We start from the raw sequence: 7875 nt of genomic DNA on the forward strand, positions 1-7875 counted from the left end.
GTCATTTTAAGACTAACAGATCTAGTTCTCTCAGTCTCTCGTCTTGCATCTGAGCTCTTTCTTATTTTTTGTCAATGAAAGCCTAACTCTGTTGGCCTTTGTCATATATATTCTGCTTCCTGAGCAATATGCTAGATACAGTCTTCAGCCAGATTTGTTTTCTGAAACTACATTAGGATGGCTTTCAAGAAAATTCTCTTATTTCAACAGACTAATGCATGGTTTAATATTACTTTAATATCTTTACATTTATCTTATAAATGCCATCTTCAAGTGATAGAAAATGAACAGCTGAAAGGTTTAGGGGTTTTTTTAATACCAATTAGTGTTTTCAGATTTTAAATGTTGAATAAAAAAATTCTGCAACTGGTTTGTGAATGCAGACTTCACTTTCGTGTTTTAGCAAAGCATAGCTGATCCTTTACGAAAGGAAAGAAGACTGCTTAAATAACACAGTTAAATTATGCTGCTTTCAATGAATTCCTTTTATGACTACATCTGTTGATTTCATAAGCAGTCAGAAATAGATATTCAGAAGTATGACATCTTTTAAGTAAGTACAAGTATTTTTAACTCTGAAAGTAAATAGTTTAAGTATTTTAAAAAAAAAAGTGTGGATTTTCTCATGTTTGGATCTGAAAGCAATATCCTATTTTGCAGAAATTTCTCCAAAATAAACATTTAGATACTCTCTTATGGAACATGTTGCACCAAAGAAATTGAGGAAGATGGAAAGTTAATGGAATCTTTAATAGTTCCTTTAGCAAGTAATATGAAACGTAAGGATTTTGCACTATTTTACAGTTACCCAAGACAAGGTGTGGGATTATCTAATTTTTATAGTTTTTTTCTGATTCCTATCATTCCTTTGTATACATAGTCCTAGATATTTTCCTTGGCTCAAAGCTTTTCATCAACTATAGTGGATAACTGGATTACTGTAAAAAAAATATTTTTCTGGGTTTGGTGTGGCGTGAAACACATGCTTCAACTTGAATGAATGTTAGTCTCATTAAAAGTTGTTCAGTTAATTTGTGGCGAGGTGCAGAGGTCTTCTTTAATGCAGGATTCCAAATATTAATGAATTTTTTTCCAACAGAGGCTGTTTTCTTCCCTGTTTGTTAATGTTTTCATGGACTTCTGTTTGCTGACACCAGATGGCATGTGTATCTATTCCTGATAAATTCTTTCTGTCTGCCTGATTGATATCTGTCTTCAATACCAAATGACCTTGGACTATTAACAGCATGGGGGAGGTGGAGAAACAGGAAGAATTAATGCTGCCTAATTGAAAAGTTCAGATACGCTGGAGACTGCCAGCACGGAGTTTGCGAAGGCAATTTTTTCAGATGTATCAAAATTTTACTTGGAAAGTTAGTTTTCAAAGCCATTCAGAGTGAAAGAAGTAGACAGAATAGAGTGCACTCAGACACACACACAAAACAAAAACTTAATTGCCAGGGAACAAATCTGATTGACAAAGCTGAGATGGGATGTGAACATACATTATGTCTGTAATTTTGGTTGAAATACTTAAGTGGATGCTAACTCATTCGTAACTTGTTATTTTGATTCTTTTATGAACTAGGATCATTTTTGCTCATGCAGGGAGTGCCTGCTGTATGTATGCTCGCAGTTTGGATGAGTTTTGAGTGTATGAAGAGAATACTCCTTTTCCAGCAAAAGGTAGCTTTCTTTGATGCCAGTAGGAATTACATGTATTTAAAGACTAGAAGATATACATTTTTGTAAGTGGAGGTTCCTTAACAGTAGAAGAAGAATAGAGACTGTAGTGGAGGCACAATACACTATGTGATCTGCAGTGGTTTTTAACTTTATCAAAGCAACATGGGCTTTAATGGGATTTTTGTGTCAGTTTCCACATGGAAGTATCTATCTTTGAGATTATTTTCTTCTCACTTGATGTAAAATTTTCTTAAAAATTAAGTATAAGGCAAAAGAGGAGAAAAGGGAAGGGCCATGTCTAAATATCACCAAAGCGAGTTACCCAAACAGTATTTTCTCAGGTTTGTTGCTGATCATGTTTGGTGGAAGAGCTGTGGCTTAATTTGCTAATACAGAGAATGAAGAATGATTGTATTTGGGTTTGTGCCCATTCTGCTTTGTTTAGTTAAGTCTTGAGGAAAACGAAGTGAGAATGAGTAGCATTTACCATTCATAAAGCACCTCGAAAGAAGTGATTAAAACCAATAGGCAAACCTGTATCAGCTTGGACGTTGTGTTGATTGACAGAGTGAGGAAGAGTTACAGGTACATATTTGAAGAAAATTTAGTTATGAAATTCCTAATACGTTGCTTATCCCTTTGTGATATATTCTTTAGTTCTTTTGAGTTTTGGAATTTGTCACATACCAATGAAACTGGAAAGGGGAACTAGCCATCAAAGCTGGAAGGGAGAGCTAAGAATAAAAATACCAGAGTGCATGTTTCAGGTAAGGAAGGCACAGTTTGAGAAGAAGTAAGTTATATAATAAATGTCACCATAATCCTGCTTCCTGTTAATTTCCAGGAATGTCATGCTTTTAAGCAAGAGATAAACCTGCTGCATAGCCAGAGCTAGACCCAACAACGGACTGATGGAGGTGTGCAGCAAAATGGGTTGAGTGAGTGCAGAACTACCTTATTCCACTGTAAGTATGCAACTGTAATTAAAGTAGCAGGTATTTTCCTATTTTCACTTACGTTTGATACCAGAGATTATAGAAGTGTTTGTCAGTTCTCTTCTGTTTAGAGAACCTAGAGTCGTGATAGTATTATACTGTAATACAGCAGATACATATTTCTTTTCCTGTGACTGTTTTATTGAGATTCCCCTAAAGTATAACTCTCGTAAACATCTATTTTGTCCTTCTAACCTATGCAAGTCAGCAGACTTGCTTGAAGGGTAATGGCTTTTGAGCGAGGACTTCTGCTGGAGAGAGAGCTGCAGCTCTGTCTTGATGTGGATCAAGATGGTATTGGGTTCTTAACTTGTGTTTTTTATTTGTTCTTTGTTAAGGACAAGTATTGCTTTTGTAGTTACTGTTGCTAACCTAGAAATGTTTTTCACTTTGTTCCCTTCGACAGTATGCAGCAGTGCTTTCTCCCTTTTTTCCTCATTTTATATAGTAATCTTTCGGTTTCTTAGAATTTGCTAAGATGGAGTTTGTGTTCATGTTTCATTTACGTGAAGTAATCGCCAGTTAACGTAGGGTAGCTATGTTTACATGGTTATAAAAGTTGATTTTTTTTTTTTCTCCAGGTGCCAACAGGCAGCCTCCATGAGCTTCTTTTGTAAGGGTGACTCCTGCAGAATATCAACTGCATGTAGTCTAGATTAAGATAAAGTAATGTAATGTATCACAGCAAAACTCCCCAACTGCATTATGGGAAAGAAGTGGCCACTGAAATAGCAATCTAGTGTTCTTTCACTGTTCCAGGAAAGTAAGGCTGGCAGTTTAAGGGCATTAGTTCTAAAAAGTGTCAGTGGGAGACTAGACTGGAGAATCTGGTCTGACAGCCTGTTTGAATTGATGTGTGTATTACTGTCAAGATGTCTTCACACAATCATCTGTTGGAATGAGGATTGTTTCCAGACCGATTCATTTTAAACCAGTCTTCTGAGATGCATGGGGTAGATCTCTGTGCTAGGTTTACTGTCAAAGTCTAGAGGAAGCCTGAGACAATTGAAACTGGTAGTCTGATGCTCTTGAGAAGTGTCTTAGGTAACTGAATAATCAGCTCTGGAACCTGTACACATAAAGCATTCAGATTCTTGCACGCATTACTTTAAAATTTTGGAATGCGCATTTCTATGTTATATCTACATCGGATTAGTTTTCAGTTTAGCACATTGGTAGCTGATGCCTTCATCTTGCTTTCAAACTTCACAGTACGACTATCAAGGCGTTAAAGGATTTCTTTATCCAAAAGCTTAAGATACAATACTTTCTTTTCACCTCAGCAGGGTCCAAGACATGACTCAGTTGTGCCTATATTCCCTCCCTCCTATAAACACACATCTTCATAGCTCTGGAGAGATAGCCTTTTTTTCCTCCCATATCTGCTACTGCCCTGAAAAGCTGCTAGTACTACGTAACTGCTAGTGCACCTGAAATCCAATTTGGAGAGGATGGAGCTTTTCTGAAATTGATGCATATTCTCTGGACAGTGTATGTGTGTATATATATATATATGTGGCTTGTAAATGGCCAGCCATATTGCATTCAGTGAACTATAGGGATTCTTTCATATGGAATATACACATGTTCTGCTAAAGTAGATTCTCTGTCATCTAGGAGTATTTGGAAATTAATTAAGAAAATGAAGCAGATTGAATTATTGGTCAAGAGCGTTGGGAAATTATTTAGCTACCTAGATTACCAGCTCTAGTATGTATACTGTTTAAAGCATTCACTGCTGAGTTTACTATATTAGATGTGGTGATTTTCACTTCTTCATAGTTACTTCCATTAACAGTGCTGTTCTTTCACACTTTTCTCATCTTTTTTTTTTGTTTTTAAAGGATAGAGTCTTATAATTCTGGGCTGTGTATTGCTTATTCTTCATCTCTGAACCATTCCCACAGCATGCAGTTATTTACACGACAAAAGAATTATTTAATCTTTGTATTTAATATCTGTTGCAGACTTCATGTCAGGCTGGCTTTGGACTATTCTTATTTTCATTTTCTGTTCTAATTTCTACTATGTATGTTTGTGGGTTATTTTCACTAGTCAGGGTCCTCTCCTCCCCCCATTTCCTTGTCAACTTTTTACTCCTAGTAGCATTTTTGAGATGATTATTTATCTCAGTGAATCACTGACTTGTTTCTTTCTGTTTGGATTGAAAATTCCAGATAGCTTATGTAAAAATTCTAAACCTCTAGTACATGTGAACTTTGGCGTTCAGTCCATCCAACCTCCCTGACACTTTCCTGCTGAGGTTAATTTCCTTTTCTTACTTTCTGGCCATCCCATCATTAGACGACAACTTGTTATATAGCAGAGGCAGACAGATTAATCTTTTTTTCTTCATTGGTATGCTGTCACTTTCTCTGCTCTTTTTACGTGGTCATATTCTCACATAAGTAATTTTCTTCCTGATTTTTCTGTCCTTCAGGATATGTTTTTGGCAGGTTTCTACAAACCTTGAGTTTTCTATATAAATTCTTATCCCTTCTCATGTGTGTTTCTTAATCCCCATCTGTACATATCCCAGGCTCATTTTCCTGACTTCAGATGCTCTCATGCATAAGAAAGTACATGTACAAATAACTTTTGTCACACACCTAATTGGGTAAGTGTTTTGCAGTTTCTGTTGTGTAGTTCTGGTTTTCCTTCCTCGTTCTGTCATCTGTCTCTTCAATAGGTAGTTCCTTCCTAGGTCCTAGGATTTAAAGACAAATACAGGAACGTTCAACTCATTCCTGTAAACTTGCAGACAAGGAGCACAATCATCCATCCTTTGTTTGCTAGACTTTAGTGTCTCTGTCAGCTTTTTTTTGGTACAGACTCTGTCTGTTACACCTTCTTGGAAGCAGAACCCACTCTTGCAGTGACTGTAAGCCCTGTAACCAGTAATGATCTCTGAGCTGCTCCTGTATGCATGTCTTTTTCCTAAGTTCTCTGTTACAGGAGCCTCAGATTTACAGTTGGCTTCTGGAACATGTTAACTGAAATAAGTAGACATTTACACTGTGTAAAGTTTTTATTGTGCGTAAATACTCTCATAATGATAAACATCTCTGTGCCTCAGTTTCTACTTGGTTTACATTTACATTCTGACTTCTAACAGTTAAATTCTCTCAGTCATCTAATCTTTTTCTTGTGCAAGCAAGTGTACTGATTCTGCTTACTCACTCAAGGATATTCAGAATAGGCCTCATCAAGTACTCAAAAGTCGATCACCCAGCAATTTTCTAGGTACCAACCAAAAGGATTCAGACCCGAAGAACTGGTTGGTTCTGGATAGCAACCATTATTTTGTTTGCCTAAATGAATAGTTGTCAAAGCTTTTGCTTCAGTTTCCCAATTTACTGCTCCCTGTTATTCCTAAGAAATAAAGCTGCAGTATTTTTTCAGAACTCAGAAGTGCTTGTGTAACACTGTAATCCTCTTCTGTTCTCTTATATTCTTGTAGTCTATAAGTCTGTCCGTTTCTTGTTTTATGCCATTCACCCATGTCCTGATAGCTCTGTATAACTTCCTGTTTTGTTTGTTGTTGTACTATGCCTCACACAAAGACTCTCGTTCCTTGGTCAGTGGTGAAGGGTCCTAGGACTATTGTAAATCGACCTCTGCCACCACAGCGCTCAGCATTAGTTCAATGAAAAAATGGGAAGGGGAGGAAAATGGAATTTGTTTCATCCATTTGTCTTCAATTAAGGCACTCTTCACTTTCATCTTGCTTTTTTTTCTCTCCTTACTGGTTATTTGTTGGCTGCTGTGATACTGTGGAAAAGCATGCTGGACTGCACCAGGAAGAGCATGGCTAGCAGGTTGTAGGATGTGATCAATCCTCTTTACTCAGTACTGGTGAGGCCATATCTGGAGTGCTGTGTCCAGTTCTGGGCTCCCTAGTTCAAGAAAGTTGTGGACTTACTGGAACGAGTCTAACAAAGACCCACAAAGATGATTAAGGAACTGGAGCATCTTTCGTATGAGGAGAGGCTGAGAGAGCTGAGACTGTATAGCCTGGAAGAGAGAAGGCTCAGGGGAGATGTCACCAATGTATAGAAGTACCCGATGAGAGGATGTAAAGGGGATGGAGCCAGAACCTTTTCAGTGGCACCCAGTGAATGGAAGAGGCAATGGGCACAAATTAAAATAGAATAGAGTACATGGAAAACACATAGAATTCCACCTAAACACACGAAAACACTTACTGTGAGAATGATCAAGCACTGGAACAGGTTGCGCAGAGAAGTTGCATCATCCATGGAGATAATCAAAACCCAACTGGACATGGTCCTGGGCAACCTGCCCTGCTTGAGCAGAGGCATTGGACTATATAATCTCAAGAGGGCCCTTCCAGCCTCAGTGATTCTGTGAAAAGATAGTTATTAAGATTGTGGGTATTACAGAGTCTGAAAAAGACAGCAGGCTTTCTAAACTAACTTTATGTGGGTGAAGCAGTGAAGGAACATGGCAATACTCGTGGTGAATAACTCTTCATGCTGAAGAGGGAATATTTATCACGATTCTACATGAACATCTTTATCATTGGAGTGTAGGTTAAATCACGGGCAAGGTAGTAATGGTAATCACTGCCTCCTACACTTTGCAAATCTCTTCCAAATATTTGCTTTTTCAACCAAAATGTTTTGGCAAAATTAATACAAGTATGAAAGTAGTTTGGAATGATGGAAAATGTGAGAGATAAATTATTGTCTAGCGCTGAATAAATTCTGTTCTTTAGGACTTAGGACAGTACAGTGCAATCTAGCATTGTCTTCTGAATGACTTCACATAAACCAAATTGTGACACTTTTGCTGTATTTGTTTCCATTTTTTTTCTAAGGGGTGCTGTAAAATAGGTTCTCAGAGTAATTGTGTAAAAAACCTAAAACCTAGAAAGCACTTTCTTCCATTTTCATTTCTTAATCTATCAAAGATGGGTACATATTATTTTCTGAGTTATGATTACATATTAAAACAAAAGATTTAAGACATTTTGAAAACAGGCATGTAATAAGTTAAGGGTCACTGCCACCTAGTGGAACGTTGAAAACTTTGAAGTGTTCTAAAACTTGATTAAGTAAGATTTGGAGAGGAGAGTCCACAGGTTTTTATGGTTGACGCAGAATGAGAGATTCCAAGTGGCAGCAAAGGATATTAGATTTCTTTTTTTGGAGTAGCTTATAGTCATTATTCT

General features: G+C 37.2%; 1 protein-coding gene across 1 annotated transcript in view; it reads left to right on the forward strand.

Annotated features, from left to right (window-relative positions):
• The first annotated feature begins 693 nt into the window (after nt 1-693).
• Nucleotides 694-7875, forward strand: part of RALGPS1 (Ral GEF with PH domain and SH3 binding motif 1) — a 127778-nt gene continuing 120596 nt past the window's right edge. Inside the window, exons 1-2 of the mRNA XM_009280099.1 lie at nt 694-779; nt 2531-2651. The gene's annotated coding sequence lies outside the window, so the exon portion shown is untranslated. The remainder of the gene's footprint in view (nt 780-2530; nt 2652-7875) is intronic.

The sequence above is a fragment of the Aptenodytes forsteri genome, unplaced genomic scaffold, assembly GCF_000699145.1.
Source record: "Aptenodytes forsteri isolate BGI_AS27 unplaced genomic scaffold, ASM69914v1 Scaffold163, whole genome shotgun sequence".
Classification (NCBI taxonomy): Eukaryota; Metazoa; Chordata; class Aves; order Sphenisciformes; family Spheniscidae; genus Aptenodytes; species Aptenodytes forsteri.